The sequence below is a fragment of the Aethalodelphis obliquidens genome, unplaced genomic scaffold (assembly GCF_003676395.1).
Source record: "Aethalodelphis obliquidens isolate GAN/ISIS:26980383/991018 unplaced genomic scaffold, ASM367639v1 scaffold4, whole genome shotgun sequence".
NCBI classification, from domain to species: domain Eukaryota; kingdom Metazoa; phylum Chordata; class Mammalia; order Artiodactyla; family Delphinidae; genus Aethalodelphis; species Aethalodelphis obliquidens.
This window is the reverse complement of record NW_020837948.1, coordinates 12,551,999-12,566,725: the sequence shown is the minus strand read 5'-3', so window position 1 is coordinate 12,566,725 and position 14,727 is coordinate 12,551,999. Positions and strand designations below refer to the sequence as shown.

At 41.9% G+C, this 14,727-nt stretch overlaps 1 protein-coding gene and 1 pseudogene across 1 annotated transcript in view; both read left to right on the top strand.

The window, feature by feature from the left end:
• Positions 1-14,727, top strand: part of MEGF10 (multiple EGF like domains 10) — a 366,625-nt gene that overhangs the window by 73,740 nt on the left and 278,158 nt on the right. The window lies entirely within an intron of this gene.
• On the top strand, positions 11,379-12,234 carry LOC113617635 (60S ribosomal protein L9-like; annotated as a pseudogene).

Here is a 14,727-nt window from a genome sequence, read left to right as displayed (position 1 = left end):
TGAGCACTGGATGAGAGGTGAGGAAGTAGTGCTGAGTGTGGAACCCTAGGTGGATATTTTTGCATGAGAAAATCATCCAATTAGCTCCATTTATTAGCATTAGCTCCAGTCACTAGAATCTAATGGACTTTTTTTTTTGAGATGGGAGATACTTGAATATATATTTAAGATGGGAGAGATGCTTAAGCATTTTTATAGCCAGAGAGTTTAAATATTCAGAAGCTGGGATAGAATGTGGGATGGAATAAAGCCTTGTTATCTGTGACCCTGTTTGCTTGTTTCCCTTGGGAACTCCCAATCCTGATTCTATTGCTCCTTCTAAGAGATGAAAATTGTCCCTTTCCAAGGTGGCTAATACAGATCTGGCTGGTTGGTCTTCAGATCTTTTATGTTTTCTGTCAACTCGGAGGTTCAGTGATTGACTTATTGATGGCCCAAAGAAACATTGGTGTATTTGTCAGCCTACAGTGGTCTTGAGTCAGGCCACCTTGGAATGAGAACAGCAGAAAGCATAAAACGGGGTGAAAAGGAATTATCCTGACCCTCCAACATCCCTCTCCTTTGTAATCATCGTCCCCTCACTGACTGGGGAACAACTGCCTGGTAGGGAACAATTTGCTTCAAAGGGAGTAGCATTATCTAGGGGTAGAAAAAAAAATCAAGAAATGGTCAGTTTGCTCTTGCTTCTGGAACCTCTGATTTAGGCCATTGTTAAAACCACTGGTATCCATTCTAGAGGCAAAGGAAATCAAAAGCTACATCCCAGAGGCCATCTCAAAGCCGTGAAACTGAGATCCCATTTGCTAGCAGCTGAGAGCAGAGCAAAGTTGGGCACTGACAATAGATGTGAAAATGCTTTATAAACCAGAACATGCTCTACAAATGCCAGCTATCACAATCCTTTCTGAAAGCTGTTTGCAGAAATATTTTCTTGAAGACCCCCATAGTACTCAAAATAAAGCAACAGTAACTCAAAGGCAATTGTATTCCTTTTTAAAGCATATGTTTTACTGCAGCATGAGAAACTAAACCTCATTTTCTGCTTAATGCCCACTTGACAGACTTGGTGGAATCGTAGAGCTGGTCTCCCACCCTCTCTCACGTATTGCCTAAGTGTGTGCTGAAGTGGGCCTGCTAGCGATAACCAAACACAAAATGAAAAGCGCTTTGCCACGGCGCTCCCCCCGACCCCCTGCCTTGACTGCTGTTTAAATGATAAATATCCAGTAAAAACCACAGCACTAGAGCCCAATTAGTATTAGAGTTAAAAAACTTTCACCCATTTCAGGGAGAAAATATGTATATACTACATAGTTATGATCAAGGGAATGATGAGCTATGGGCAAATAAAAAATAAAAAAAACACTAGGACTCATGGTAGGTGACACATTTATCATTAGTACTCAGAGATACCCTGAAGTTAAAATAGGAACATCGTCTTGTGTGATCTGATTTTTAGAGAAAAGGGAATCCAAACGCAGTTACTCTTTACCAAACGCAGTCATCCATATCTTACTTATTGAAACCTGAATATGTATGATGATGATTCTATTTCTCTAATTCAAGGCTTTGCTTCTTGCTAAAACAAATTCTTGGGGCAAGCAGCATTTAAAAGTTCTCATCATTATCCCCTAAATGTAAATGAGTTTCTGTTTTTTTCTCTTAAGTAGGAGGGTGTTGCTTCCTAAGTGGGGGTGAGAGGTGGAGAGGAAAGGCAAGGAGCAGCCCATGCTTCTCTTCACAGTTTGCTTCGGATTAGGGCAGCCTGAGGATTTATGGCAGAGCTAGTGGTAATTTACCCATATTCATGCATCCAGCCATCCATTGGATATCCATCCAATATCCATCCATCTCTGTGGCATTAGAATCCCAGTTTTCATTTTGAGTAGACACATATTCAGCAAAAGAACATGTTTCTAAATTTCTCCCCATCTCACTCCTTACAGCTAGGGGTGGCCAATAAGATATAGGCAGAAGTTACGTAGCAGAACTTCCAAGAACATTTCTTAGAAAAGTGATAGGACCCTAAGAACATTTTTTTTTTTTTGCCTTCCCACCTCCTTTAGTTTTCTTTCTCCTAGGAATGCAGATAGGATGGCCTATAAAGGGCTAGTGCTCTAGCAGTCATCTTGTAAGCATGAAGATAAGGGATAGCACCATCAGAACAGAGAGTTGAAGGGAGCCTGGGTTCCTGGTGACAAAAGGGAGTTCCCACACCAGCCCTGGACTGCTCACCTTTGGATTTCCATTACATGAGAAAGAAATAAATATTAGTTAAACCTCTTTTTTTCAGGTCTCTGCTACTCACAGTTGAACTTAATTCCTATCTGATGCAGATGAACATAGATTTTGTAGTAAACACACACACACACACACACACACACACACACACACACACAAATAAAGTAAAATTTAAAAACCCTGGGCAGAGTTCTGTGTTTACCTTTGGATTCCACAACCAAAGGTAGATAAAGACAATTTGGTAACCTTTCAGAGAAGACCCTCCTACACACACACACACACACACACACACACACACACACACACACACAAATGCATTACCTTGTCTAAATACATTTATCAAGCATGTGGTTACCTGTAGTATTCTACTGAGTTTCATGATAGAGCTATTTCTTGTTTTCAAGTAGTTCACAATCTCTGATAGATCACCCAGATGCAGGCATGATAAACTATTTGAAAAGCAATACCTGCAAAGACAAGTTAAAAAGAGTAGGTAGATTTGAAGAGATTATAAAAAGTGATATAAAATGTCTATTCAAAAGGATTACTGTGCAAAGAATTTTGACCTGGCAGTTCACATATCATGTAAGAACAAAGCAAGTGGGAATGATACCAATCTAGAACGGATTTTAAGTGAAATGGGAATTCAGGGGTGGATTTACTGAGAAGCCAGTGACGCTCACCCTTCGTGGGCCCTCATTTGCATGCAGTTCAGATCACTGTTTCTTTCCAGTTCGACTTCCCTTGTGTTACATTTCCCCTTGTGTTGGATGGTGGAGGAACAAATGAGGCATCTCTGGGATCCAAATAAGAGGAAGTTGAGATAAGGATGCCTTTAGTTTGCATTCAGTGGGACATAGTTATGAGGGTCACAATCACTTCTGTGTGTAGTAAGTTATTCCTAGCCATCAGGAGTAGGAATGGCTTCCAGAAATACTCCTGCTGCCCACAGTGGCATCATGACATGAAGGTGCAGAGCCAGAGGTCACACAGTGATATGAACTTGTACTACTACAGCTTCCAATGCTGGAAGTATGAGAACAGTAGAGCAGAACCATGTTTGAAATGCACAGAGCCAGAAACTACTCTGGACAATTATTTTAATCATCTGATGTATAAAAATTTTTTATTTTTTTAAATTGTGGTTAATTAGACAAAACAGAATTTACCATGTTAACCATTTTTAAGTGTCCAGTTCACTGGCATTAAGTACATTCACATTGTGCTGCTATTACCACCACCCATCCACAAAACTCTTTTCATCACGCGAAACTAAAACTTTGTACCCATTAAACAATAACTCCACCTCCCCCCTTCCACCATTCCCAGGAAACCACCATTCTTTCTGTCTCTGAACTTGATTACTCTAGGTACCTCATATAAGTAGAATCATATAATACTTGTCCTCTTGGGACTGGCTTATTTCACTTAACATAATGTCTTCAAGATCGATCATGTTGTGGCAGGTGTCAGAATGTCCTTCCATTTAAGGCTGAATAGTAGTCCGTTTTATGTATATACCACATTTTCTTTGTCCGTTCATCTTTTGATAGACACTTGAGGTCCCTCTACGTTTTGGCTATTGTGAATAATGCTGCTATGAACGTGGGTGTACAAATATCTCTTAGAGACCCTGCTTTCACTTTTTTGGGGTATAAGTGATGTGTAAAATTTTAAGTGGAGGATGAGGTTCTCATTGATACCTAGTTAAAATGGACATTCTTGCCTATAGAAATTTTTTTATAATGCATTATATGCAATTATAAACACACCACAGTCTTTTTCTTTTTTGATGGGGATTGCACAACTTAGAACCTATCAGGATTTCTGTACTTGTTGGCACAAACCAACAGTACGACTACAAAATGGCCACAGTGTCTATTTGTGAACTCATGTTTCCTGCATCCCAGCTGTCAAAAAAATATTTTCACCAACCATACTAAAAAGACTGATTTATCTTTCTATTTTCCCTATAAAAAGTGTTATAACATCATCCTTATGAAGACACAATCAAATACTATTCAACCAATTAATGTAGAAAACAGTTACAATAGAGGTGTGTCAGGTAATTAAGGAGTAAAACATATTTTGTTATTTTCCTGGACTTTGTGGTGTTTTCGGGGTTTGTGAGCTTTAAAAAATTTGTAATTTGTTATGCTCATCTCAGTCTAGGTAAATATTGACATTCTTACCTAATTTTGTATGTGTAATGTTGTATTCCTTTTCTCAAAAAGGGTGCCCCAGTTGTATATGTTTTCGGCTCCACAAAACCTGGATCTGCTGCTGTGGAGGTCCCACAAACCCCAGTGCCAGGCTCAGGAGGTCTCAGTTTCCTTACCTCCCTCCCACTAGATGTCCTGGCTTTCTTGTGACCTGGTGCCTTGTGTAGGGAATGTCTGAGCGGGGCATTTGGGGCCAGGCTGAACAGAGCATTTGGCACCCATGGGTGCTTGGTCATGAGGTGCTGGGTGCCCACAAAGTGTACTTCTCTTTAGCCAACCACCAGGAGGACCAACAGAGGAGGGCAGGTAAGGGAGGTTCATGTCTAACTGAAGGCTGGGCAGTTGTGGTAATGACTTGGCTCCCACTAGCTTCTGTGAACTCATAGTTATCTTTAAATTCTTGGGCAACTTCCTCAGGAGAGGTTCACAGACTCCTTCAACAGCCCCTTCCTACACGGCCCCTACCCAATATCCCTGATTTCTTTTTAGTCTGGAGGAAATCCCCCCTCTTTCCTTGAGTTTCTATCAGAGGTACTCCCTCATTATGAACATCTTTTCCCTTGTTCTTTAAAAATGGACTTTTCGTCCCCTCGAAAATAGACCCTGGAATCACTAGCAGCCCCAAATCGAATTCTCCTATCCTGGGGTGGCAGGTGGGGCTATTATTCTTCAAGTCCTCCCAGGAGGATAAGAGAAAATGTATGTATTCTATCTCTTTAAAGCAGCAAAGCAAGGGAAGAAATACCACATGGTTAAGTTGCCTTATTAAAAGAACCTCACTATTCATATCCTGGCACATACATGATAAAGATTTATAGAATTTCAAAGTTGTAAGTGAGCCTACAGATCCTCTCATCAACCCCTATGATTTTTTTATTAATTTTTATTTATTTATTTATTATTTATGGCTGTGTTGGGTCTTCGTTTCTGTGCGAGGGCTTTCTCTAGTTGTGGCAAGCAGGGGCCACTCTTCATCGTGGCGCGTGGGCTTCTCACTATCGCGGCCTCTCGTTGCGGAGCACAGGCTCCAGACGTGCAGGCTCAGTAGTTGTGGCTCATGGGCCCAGTTGTTCCGCGGCATGTGGGATCTTCCCAGACCAGGCTCGAACCCGTGTCCCCTGCATTAGCAGGCAGATTCTCAACCACTGCGCCACCAGGGAAGCCCAACCCCTATGATTTTACAGATGAAGCATGTACAATCCCTAGAGGGTAAATGATGCAGCCAAGGACGAGGCTCTGTGAGCCGCAGAGCCAGCCCCACTCCAGGCCGCTTTGTCTCCAGTCCTGTGTTTTCCCTCTGTCACATTCACGTTAGATATGGTGAGGAAGTTTTAGACAGAGTTGTTGAATGCCATGTTAATACTATTTTATGAAAATGGATTTAAAAGTTTTTGTTGGAGGTTGAAAAGAAAAAAGTTCTCATTTATTTGAGTTGGCTTGAATGTGACCTGCCTGAAGGCTTCAGAAAAGGCTAGGTGAATTTTCAAGATCATTGTAGCTTTAATAGTGTATGGTATTCACTCATCCATCCTCTTTAGCAGGAATTTCTTGATGCATCTTCTATAAACAGAGCACCATCTTGTGCACACAGAATAAAACAGTTATGGGATAAAAAATGGAATGTAAAACATGGTCCAAGCCCTCTGGGAGCTTAATATCCAGTTGAGGAGCAAACACTGTGCCCACCTTCCTCCAATATACAAACGCATTTAGTATTAGTACATGGCACTTATCAAAATTATGATACAGAGAATTGAGCACCACGGCATCTGTGTGAGCATAAATGTTTGCTGGACCAAATTCTTCTCCTTAAATTAAGATGAGTGTCAAGATCGTCTTACAGTTATTTAAGAATCATAAGCCATTATTTTGAGTGTTTTCCAAGGTAGGACATGCTTCCTTTCACAACCTTGTTGAGGCTTGGGTGCATAAGTATGCAGGTGTCCTATGTGGTAATGCATCTCCTTGATAGGGTAGGCCCTACAAACAGGGAAGCTAACACAGGAGATGGCTAGGAGGAGGCCATTGCTCCAGCTTGGGTCAGAGGAAAGAATCAGGTAAATGTCTTGAAATTAGGTACATTCTTTTGTCTAGGATTTTATCCACTATTTGGGGGAGGGGAGTGGCATGCAAAATTATGGTATTTTTGTCTGCAATCCTCAAAGCAACAAAGCAAACAATATTTTTTTTTTGAAACATACATTGATTTTCCCCCTCCTTGCCCTTGCCCCCTTTCAAGCCTCTAGGCAGTTCTGGGCTTCCTACTAGAAGATTCTTCTAGGCTGGGGATATATGTGGGGAGAGATAGAGGGAAGTTGATGTGAGAAGAGTTTGGTGAATTCCAGAAGGAGGGTCTCTGCATCTTCTTCCTGAGCAGAGTCCCAAGGAGACGGTAAAAAAAGGAGGAATCTGAGGCAAAAAGGGCTCTGTAACTGTAAGAGTCCTGAGGAGTTTGAAAGGCCACAGAGAGGTAGTGTCTGCACAGAGTCCAGGTCTACAGGGTATGGACAGCTCTGTAGGTTTCTGTAGGTTTCCATGGCCGAACCCAGCAGAGAATCACAGAATAGTAACAATGTCCACATTTGTGGCATGGAAGTAAGAGACAGAGTCGGGGATGTCCCAGCTATGCATGCATGGACTGCAACCAAGGACCAGATGCTTCCATTGCCAAAACTTGGCTTAACATTGACCTCTTGGAATTCAGACACAACCCCAGGGTGAGGGTCAGGGTCTCCAGCTAACAAGAGAACTTCCTGCTGTCTAGGACGGGCAGGGGGAATCAGGCCTTCTAAATAGAAATTAAGTTTTACTATAGAAGAAAAGTTTATTTCTGGCACCCCTGAACTTATTCACTGAGATTCATACCCACTATACCAATTTGTTTTTCTCTGTAAAATATGTCTTAAACAATTACTCTTGTCTTTGTTTGAACTGTTGAAGTTTCACAGGCAGGATTCAGATAAAAATTCGCACAATATTCCTAAAACTCCTTGACTCCTTGTGGTTTCTAACCAATTTTCTGGTAACTGTGCAGAGCTTAGAAACTTCAGTCTAAAAATTTGACATGAGGGCTTCGCTGGTGGCGCAGTGGTTGAGAGTCCGCCTGCCGATGCAGGGGACACGGGTTCGTGCCCCGGTCCGGGAAGATCCCACATGCCGCGGAGCGGATAGGCCCGTGAGCCATGGCAGCTGAGCCTGCGCATCCGGAGCCTGTGCTCCACAACGGGAGAGGCCACAACAGTGAGAGGCCCATGTACCGCAAAAAAAAAAAAAAAAAAAAAAATTTGACATGACATTGGGCAGAAATAAAGCCTTTAGCAAAACCCGGCAGAGGCATCCTTCAAATGACTGGACTCTCTGCTGGGAGCATTTCTGGAAAGATTGCTATAGGCCTATATATGTTGAGACTCTCCTGGAATTAAAAAAATGTGAAACTGGAACTTATCAATGCAGTGTTAGCTAAATTCTTATGCACTGAAAACAGTACCACCTCAGCAGAAGGCAGAAAATGAAGGAATAGAATACGCCCTAAGCCAAAGCACACCAGCTGCCTATTTGTTGGGGGCAGGGATGGTGAATGGGGAGTGAGTGAGTGATCAGAGGCCAATTCCTATAAAACCACCTAAAATTCTATGGCCAGGAGGCTTCTGGATGGCTGGCTTTAGATGAGAAGCGAGGACAATGAGGCTACTTCTCGAGTGTAGATCAAATGTTTTAGATGGCAACAGCACTTAAGTAATAGAGGGGTGGAAAGAAAGAAAAGATCAGGGATTCTACCCAGATTAAGTTTTGCACAGTGACAAGGGATCTTTTTTTTTTTTTTTTTTTTGCGGTACACAGGCCTCTTACTGTTGTGGCCTCTCCCGTTGCAGAGCACAGGCTCCAGACTCGCAGGCTCAGTGGCCATGGCTCACGGGCCCAGCCGCACCGCAGCATGTGGGATCTTCCCGGACCGGGGCGGGAACCCATGTCCCCTGCATCGGCAGGCGGACTCTCACCCACTGCACCACCAGGGAAGCCTGGGATCTTCTTTTTTAATTGAAGAGAAATTCACATAACATAAAATTAACAATTTTAAAGTACACAATTCAGTGGCATTTAGTACATTCACAGTTTCATGAGACAATTACCTATATCAAATTCCAAAATATTTTCATCACCCCAAAAGAAAACCCAGTGCCCATTAAGTGCTCAGTCTCCATTCCCCTCTCAAGCTAATGCCTAACAACCACCAATCTGATTTCTGAATCTGTGGATGTATTTTTCAGGATATTCATATAAATGGAATCATATAATATGTGACCTTTTGTGTCTGGCTTGTTTTATTTAGTACATTTGACTCTTGAGCAGCATGGGTTGAACTGGCCCGGTCCACTTATGCACGTATTTTTTTCCGTAAGTATGTACTACAGTACTATACAACCTGAAGTTGGTTGAATCCCCGTATGTGGAAACGTGGATACAGAGGACTGACTTTAAAGTTATACATGGAGTTTTGACTCCGTGAGGGTCAACTGTGTAATGTTTTTGAGGTTCATCCATGTTGTAGCATTAGAGTAGTTACCATTTGATATGCTACTTCTGATGGACCACCGAAAAAGTAAAATTTAATTGTGTGTCTATCACCACTTTGGAAAAGGAGGCTTAAGGTCCAGTTCATTTCCCCAAATAGACCTCTTCCTCTTCTGGATTCTTTATCCTCATGTGAAATGGACATTGGTTGTTTGCTCACCCAGTCTCTGAGCCCCAAGGAGCAGCTCTTGATTGTGTGTAGGGCACAGTCTTTCCCCCACATAGCCTTTGGAGTTCACGTAATGCTGATCCAATCTCCTCACTTTGGAGTAGCCACTGACCTCAGGCTGTCTAATGAGGACTTTCATCCTATTGGCCACAGTTCACGATGGTCAAGTATTCCAGTTCTGGGGATCCCACTGGGAACTACAGAAATGTGTTTCCTTTCTGTTGGACTTGAAGCTGAGTCAGCCTGCCAAGTGTCTCCATGTAAAGAGCCAAGCCAACACAGAAGAAAGCAGAGGGAAAAGAAGGTGTGAGAGAGCTGAATCCTGGGAACGTTGCTGAGCCACTTTGTCCAGTCATGTTTAATTAGTTACAAGACTTTTTGTCTTTTCTTATAGCAGTTTGAGTTGGACCTGTCACTGCAAGGCATGGGCCTGACCACACTCACCTAGGGCTGGGACAGTGTGCATCAAGACATTCTATCCCCGTGCCCATTCTATCCCCATCCCCATGTGTTCTTTGAAAAAGTGAGGACTCCAATACTCTATCTTCTTGGCTTGTGTGGATAGTGCTTTACTCTGTCACAGCAGTACTGGAAAAGTAAAGTACTATTTAGTGTTTTGCTATTTACCCACCTACCTATTTATATCTCTCTCTTTACTCATAAGTATTTTTACTATAAGCTCATATGAAAGAAGAAATATGAACTTTTCCTCTTTGGTTTCACGACATTAGATCCTTGATAGGGATACTCTTTTTCGTTCAATACGTTGAAGGATAAAATTTCATTCAATAGCATAGAAAAAAATGTGGGTCATTTTACCAATAAAAAATCTTGAGGAATGACATTTTATATCATCAGATCTTTCTGATTCAAGTTGTCATAAGCACTGTAAACAGAAAAAAAAATAGCTTTCAAAAATTAGAGTGGCTTTTTTCCTCAGTCTTTTTAGATTCTCATGTTTCACAGTAATAAAGATGGAAACTGCATATTCCCTAAAAACATTCTTCTCTCCAACACAACTCAAGGTTTTAAGGTAAGCTCCCAACTAAAATTTGGGAGAATAAAAAAATAACCAGGAGAGAAGTTTCCTTCCATTTTTCTCTTTTGCTTTAATTGAAAAAAAAGAAGATAAATTATAGAGGAATAGTCCCAAGGGCATATTCATTTCGTCAAGGATCTCTCTTTTCATTGCAGAGATTCACTTCACCTTTAGGCCTTTTGTGAAGAGCACCAGAAATGAAACAGCTTCTTCAAAAATTATCTTGGCATGCAGAGGTTAATGAATTGATTTCTTTAAAGATTCAGATTTTTACATTAAAAAAACTCTAAATAATCTGGTTGAATATTGTAATAGGTTGAATTGTGTCCCCCAGAAAGTCCTAACCCCTAATATCTCAGAACGTGAGGGTATTTGGAAATAGGATTGTTGCAGATGTAATTAGTTAAGATAAAGTCATGACTGGTGTCCTTATAAGAAGAGGGTCTTGGGACTTCCCTGGTGGTGCAGTGCTTAAGAATCCGCCTGCCAATGCAGGGGACACAGGTTCGATCCCTGGTCCAGGAAGATCCCACATGCCACAGGGCAACTAAGTCCGTGCACCACAACTACTGAGCCTGCGCTCTAGAGCCTGCGAGCCACAACTACTGAGCCCATGGGCCACAACTACTGAAACCTCCATGCCTAGAGCCCGTGCTCCGCCACTGCAATGACAAGCCCGCGCATCGCAACGAAGACCCAACGCAGCCAAAAAATAAATTAAAAAAAGATGGTCTTGTGAAAGCAGTGGCAAGTAGTGAGAACACCATGTGACAATGAAGACATTGGAGTTATGTGGCTGCAAGCCAAGGAACACCAAAGATTGGTAGCAAACCACCAGAAGCTAGGGAGAGGCGAGGAGGGATTCCCCTACAGGTTTCAGGGGGAACAGGGCCCTGCCTGACACCTTAATTTCAGACTTCTGACCTCCAGAACCGTGTACAATAAATTTCGGTTGTTCTAAGCCACCTAGTTTGTGGTACGATGCTATGACAGTGCTAGAAAACTAATACATAATTATTTTTATATAATAATAGTACTATTTTACAATGATAGAAAAGAAAGAATACTGTAAATAAAACCCCTACCTCTATCAATTTCAAAAAACCTTGAGCTCTTTGCCACATCTACTGTGAGAATGAAGACCATCCTAAGCAATTGGACTGTTGATATCCCAGAAAATGTCAACATCACTCTGAAGGGATGCACAGTTATTGTGAAGGGTCCCAGAGGAACCCTGGGGAGGAACTTTAATTACATCAATGTAGACCCAGTCTCCTTGGAAAGAAAAAGAGAGGCTCTGGGTTGATAAATGGTGTCTTAGTCAGTTCAGGCTGCTCTAACAGAATCCCATAAATTGAGTGGCTTATAAACAACAGAAATTTATTTCCCACAGTTCTGGAGGCTGGAAAGTCCAAGATCAAGGTCCTGGCAGATTCAGTTTCTGGTGAGGACCTACTTCTGGTTCATAGATATAAAGTCACTAATTCCCTTCATGAGGACTCCACCTCTCAAAGGCCCCACCTCCAAATACTACCACACTGAGAATTAGGTTTCAACATATGAATTTGAGAGGAACACAAATATTCAGTCTATAGCAGTGTGGAAATAGAAAGGAACTGGCTACATTTCGAACTATCCGTAGTTCATATACAGAACATGATCAAGAGCAAGATACTGGGCTTCCATCACAAGATGAGGTATGTATATTCTCACTTACTCATCAATGTTGTTATTCAGTAAAATGGGTCTCTTACTGAAATAGAATTTGTTGGGTGAAAAATACATTCATAGGATTTGGATGAGGCCAAGGCATTGCTTGTTCAGTATTTCAGGCCCAGAAAGATGAGTTAAATCTTGAAGGAAATGATGACTTCATATCAAATTTAGCTGCTTTGATTCACTCACAACAGTTAAAAGCAAGGATAACAGAAACATTTTGGATGGTACATGTTTCTGAAAAAGGAACAGTTCAGCAGGCTGATAAGATCTAAGAGTTGTCCAGCTATGGAAACCACAGGATGCTGGATGATTCCTAAGACCTATTTGTGAAACTTTAAAGATGCGATAAGAGCCCTCTATTGATTTGGGGCTTTTTTCAGAGAGAGAGAGAGAGAAGAGAGCGCTCGCTAGGTCACTTGGTAGTATTATGATCTACGATCCACGATCCTTAAAAAAAAAAAACTAGCGATTTCATGTTATAATGTAGAAGACTATAATTACGACAGAGCTCAAAATTCCCCCAAGGGCATGATGGGAAACAGGTGGTGTCCTGCACAACTGCTGTTTCCTTAGGCTGGACCCAGCTCCTTAAACCCAGAGGTTCTCAAACTCTTGTGTGAGAACCCTCTTAGTGATCTCTGCATTTCCTCCCTTCCTTCCCTTTCCTCCTACTTCCTCTTGCTCCATTAAAAAACAAAAACCAAAAACCAAAAAACTCTATAAAACTACCAAACTAGATTTATGAAAACACTGCTACCCTTTAGATGGGACACCAGTGATAGAACTGATTTATTTTTAATGTGATATTTCTGTTATTTTTTTGGCAAACCATAAAATAACCCAAACACGCAAGAATTCAGTTAGCTGGCCACTTGGAAGACATTCCCAACTTCCACCCATCCCTGGGGGACATCTTGAGAATTGCTGTGATAATTACCTGGTGCAGTGGTTTTAAACTCTGCTTGCACATGAAAATCGCCTGGGAAGCTTTAAAAGCCTTCTCACTCCAGATCAATTAAGTGAGACACTCTAGGAATGGGGCCTAGGCATAAGGAATTTGTAAAAGACCCTCAGGTAATTCTAACATGCAGCCAGGGTTGAGTAAAAGTGGTTTAATGTCATGTCTCTTTACTGTTGGAGTCGGAACTCTGATAAAGAGAGGCAGAGGTGAGCACCCATCTCTGCCACTTACTGCCCTCTGCTTTTTATCTGGTTGGAGTTATATAAAGCCTAAGTGGAACTAAGATTAAGCCTGGTAATTGTCATGGCAATGCCCTAGATTTTCCTATCAAATCCAATCTTATTTTGGATGGGGGACACAGAAGTGACTCTAGTGAAGTTAAAATATTTCTGTCCCTATTTAGAATATTCAGCATTAAATTCAAGAGTTTTCCCATACAATTTCAAACACTAAAACTTTTAAAAAGTTTGATTCTCACCTGAATCAAAAAAATGTATCATTAATTGTAAAGTGTGCTTGATCACAGAGAGTTATCTAGGCAATCAGCATCATATATAGCCTTTAATGCCTCCTGTCTGCTGAATGTGAATTCTGCATATTGATCACAAATTTGCCAATTTCTCTTCCTATTCTTCCTCACTCCCTTCTTTGATTGAATATAAAATAAGCAGGATTTGAAAATCATAGAGCTGGGAGGGACATGTGGAAACCATTTTATCTAGTCTTCTGACTTTACAATTGGATGGCTAATCCACTAAGAGAGTCAGGCTACTGATTTCGGACGCAGGCAGCAGAAAGCGGCAGCTTGCAGCAAGCAATAGTAGGAAGCAAGATCTTAGTTCCAGGAATGGGAGTCCTAAACACTGGACCACAGGGGCCAGCAGCTAAGGCCTGGGTCCCTAGTTCTTACCTTCCTTGTCAAGAAAGAATTCAGGCAAGGAGGTAGAAGGTAAAGAGAAAAGTAAAAAGTTTATTGGAAAAACAAAGTACTCGCGGAAAGACGCACCGGCGAACGGAGAGAGAGAGCTGCGCCTGTGGGAAGTTTAAGTCCTTTATAAGGGGGCAGTCTCCTGGGTCTTTTTCTTCTTTTTGGCCAATCATATTGTTTTGACCCTATGGCTAATTTGCTTCTGGACCCTCCCCTGGGTGCGTACGCACCCCTAATTTAAGATGGATCCCACCGCAAAGGCCTCTGGGAGGAGATAGCAGGACTTACTATGGTCTGGCATCTCCTGCCATTTTGACCCTGTGAAGGCTTTTGCGCATGCGTAGTGTCTCCCTTGCCCCAAGGATGGGAAGTGTGTGACCTCTTGATCCTTTAATAGGGTTTAGTCCCACCGTGTCCCTGCCATAAAATGCCCAATGTCCGGTTATTTACCCTATTCCCGCTGCTGATTTTTATATCGAGGTGCAGATCTTGAAATATAGACAGGAGTCCGGTCATAAATATGTAGTCCTGGAGTCCATTTGTCTCTTGCTTCAGGAAATGTAAACAGGGGCTGGTAATGAATGTCCGGCCTGGAGCTCATCTTCTTCTCTCCCCAGGAGGTGTGAACAGGAGGCCAGTTGTAAATGTCTAGCCTGGAGCCCATCTATCTCTTGCCTCACTGCCAAGGTCTTTTGTTAAATTAATGAATGCTGTAGCCTGGAGGATGGCCACATCCTTCTAACTGGCTCCCTCATTCCTGCCCACCCCCCACCCCCACCTTTTCTCCACACTGCAGTCAGAGTGATCATTCTAAATACAAATCCAATCAAGTCACTCGGTTCTTGCTTAACATTCTTCAATGACTCTGCATTTGCC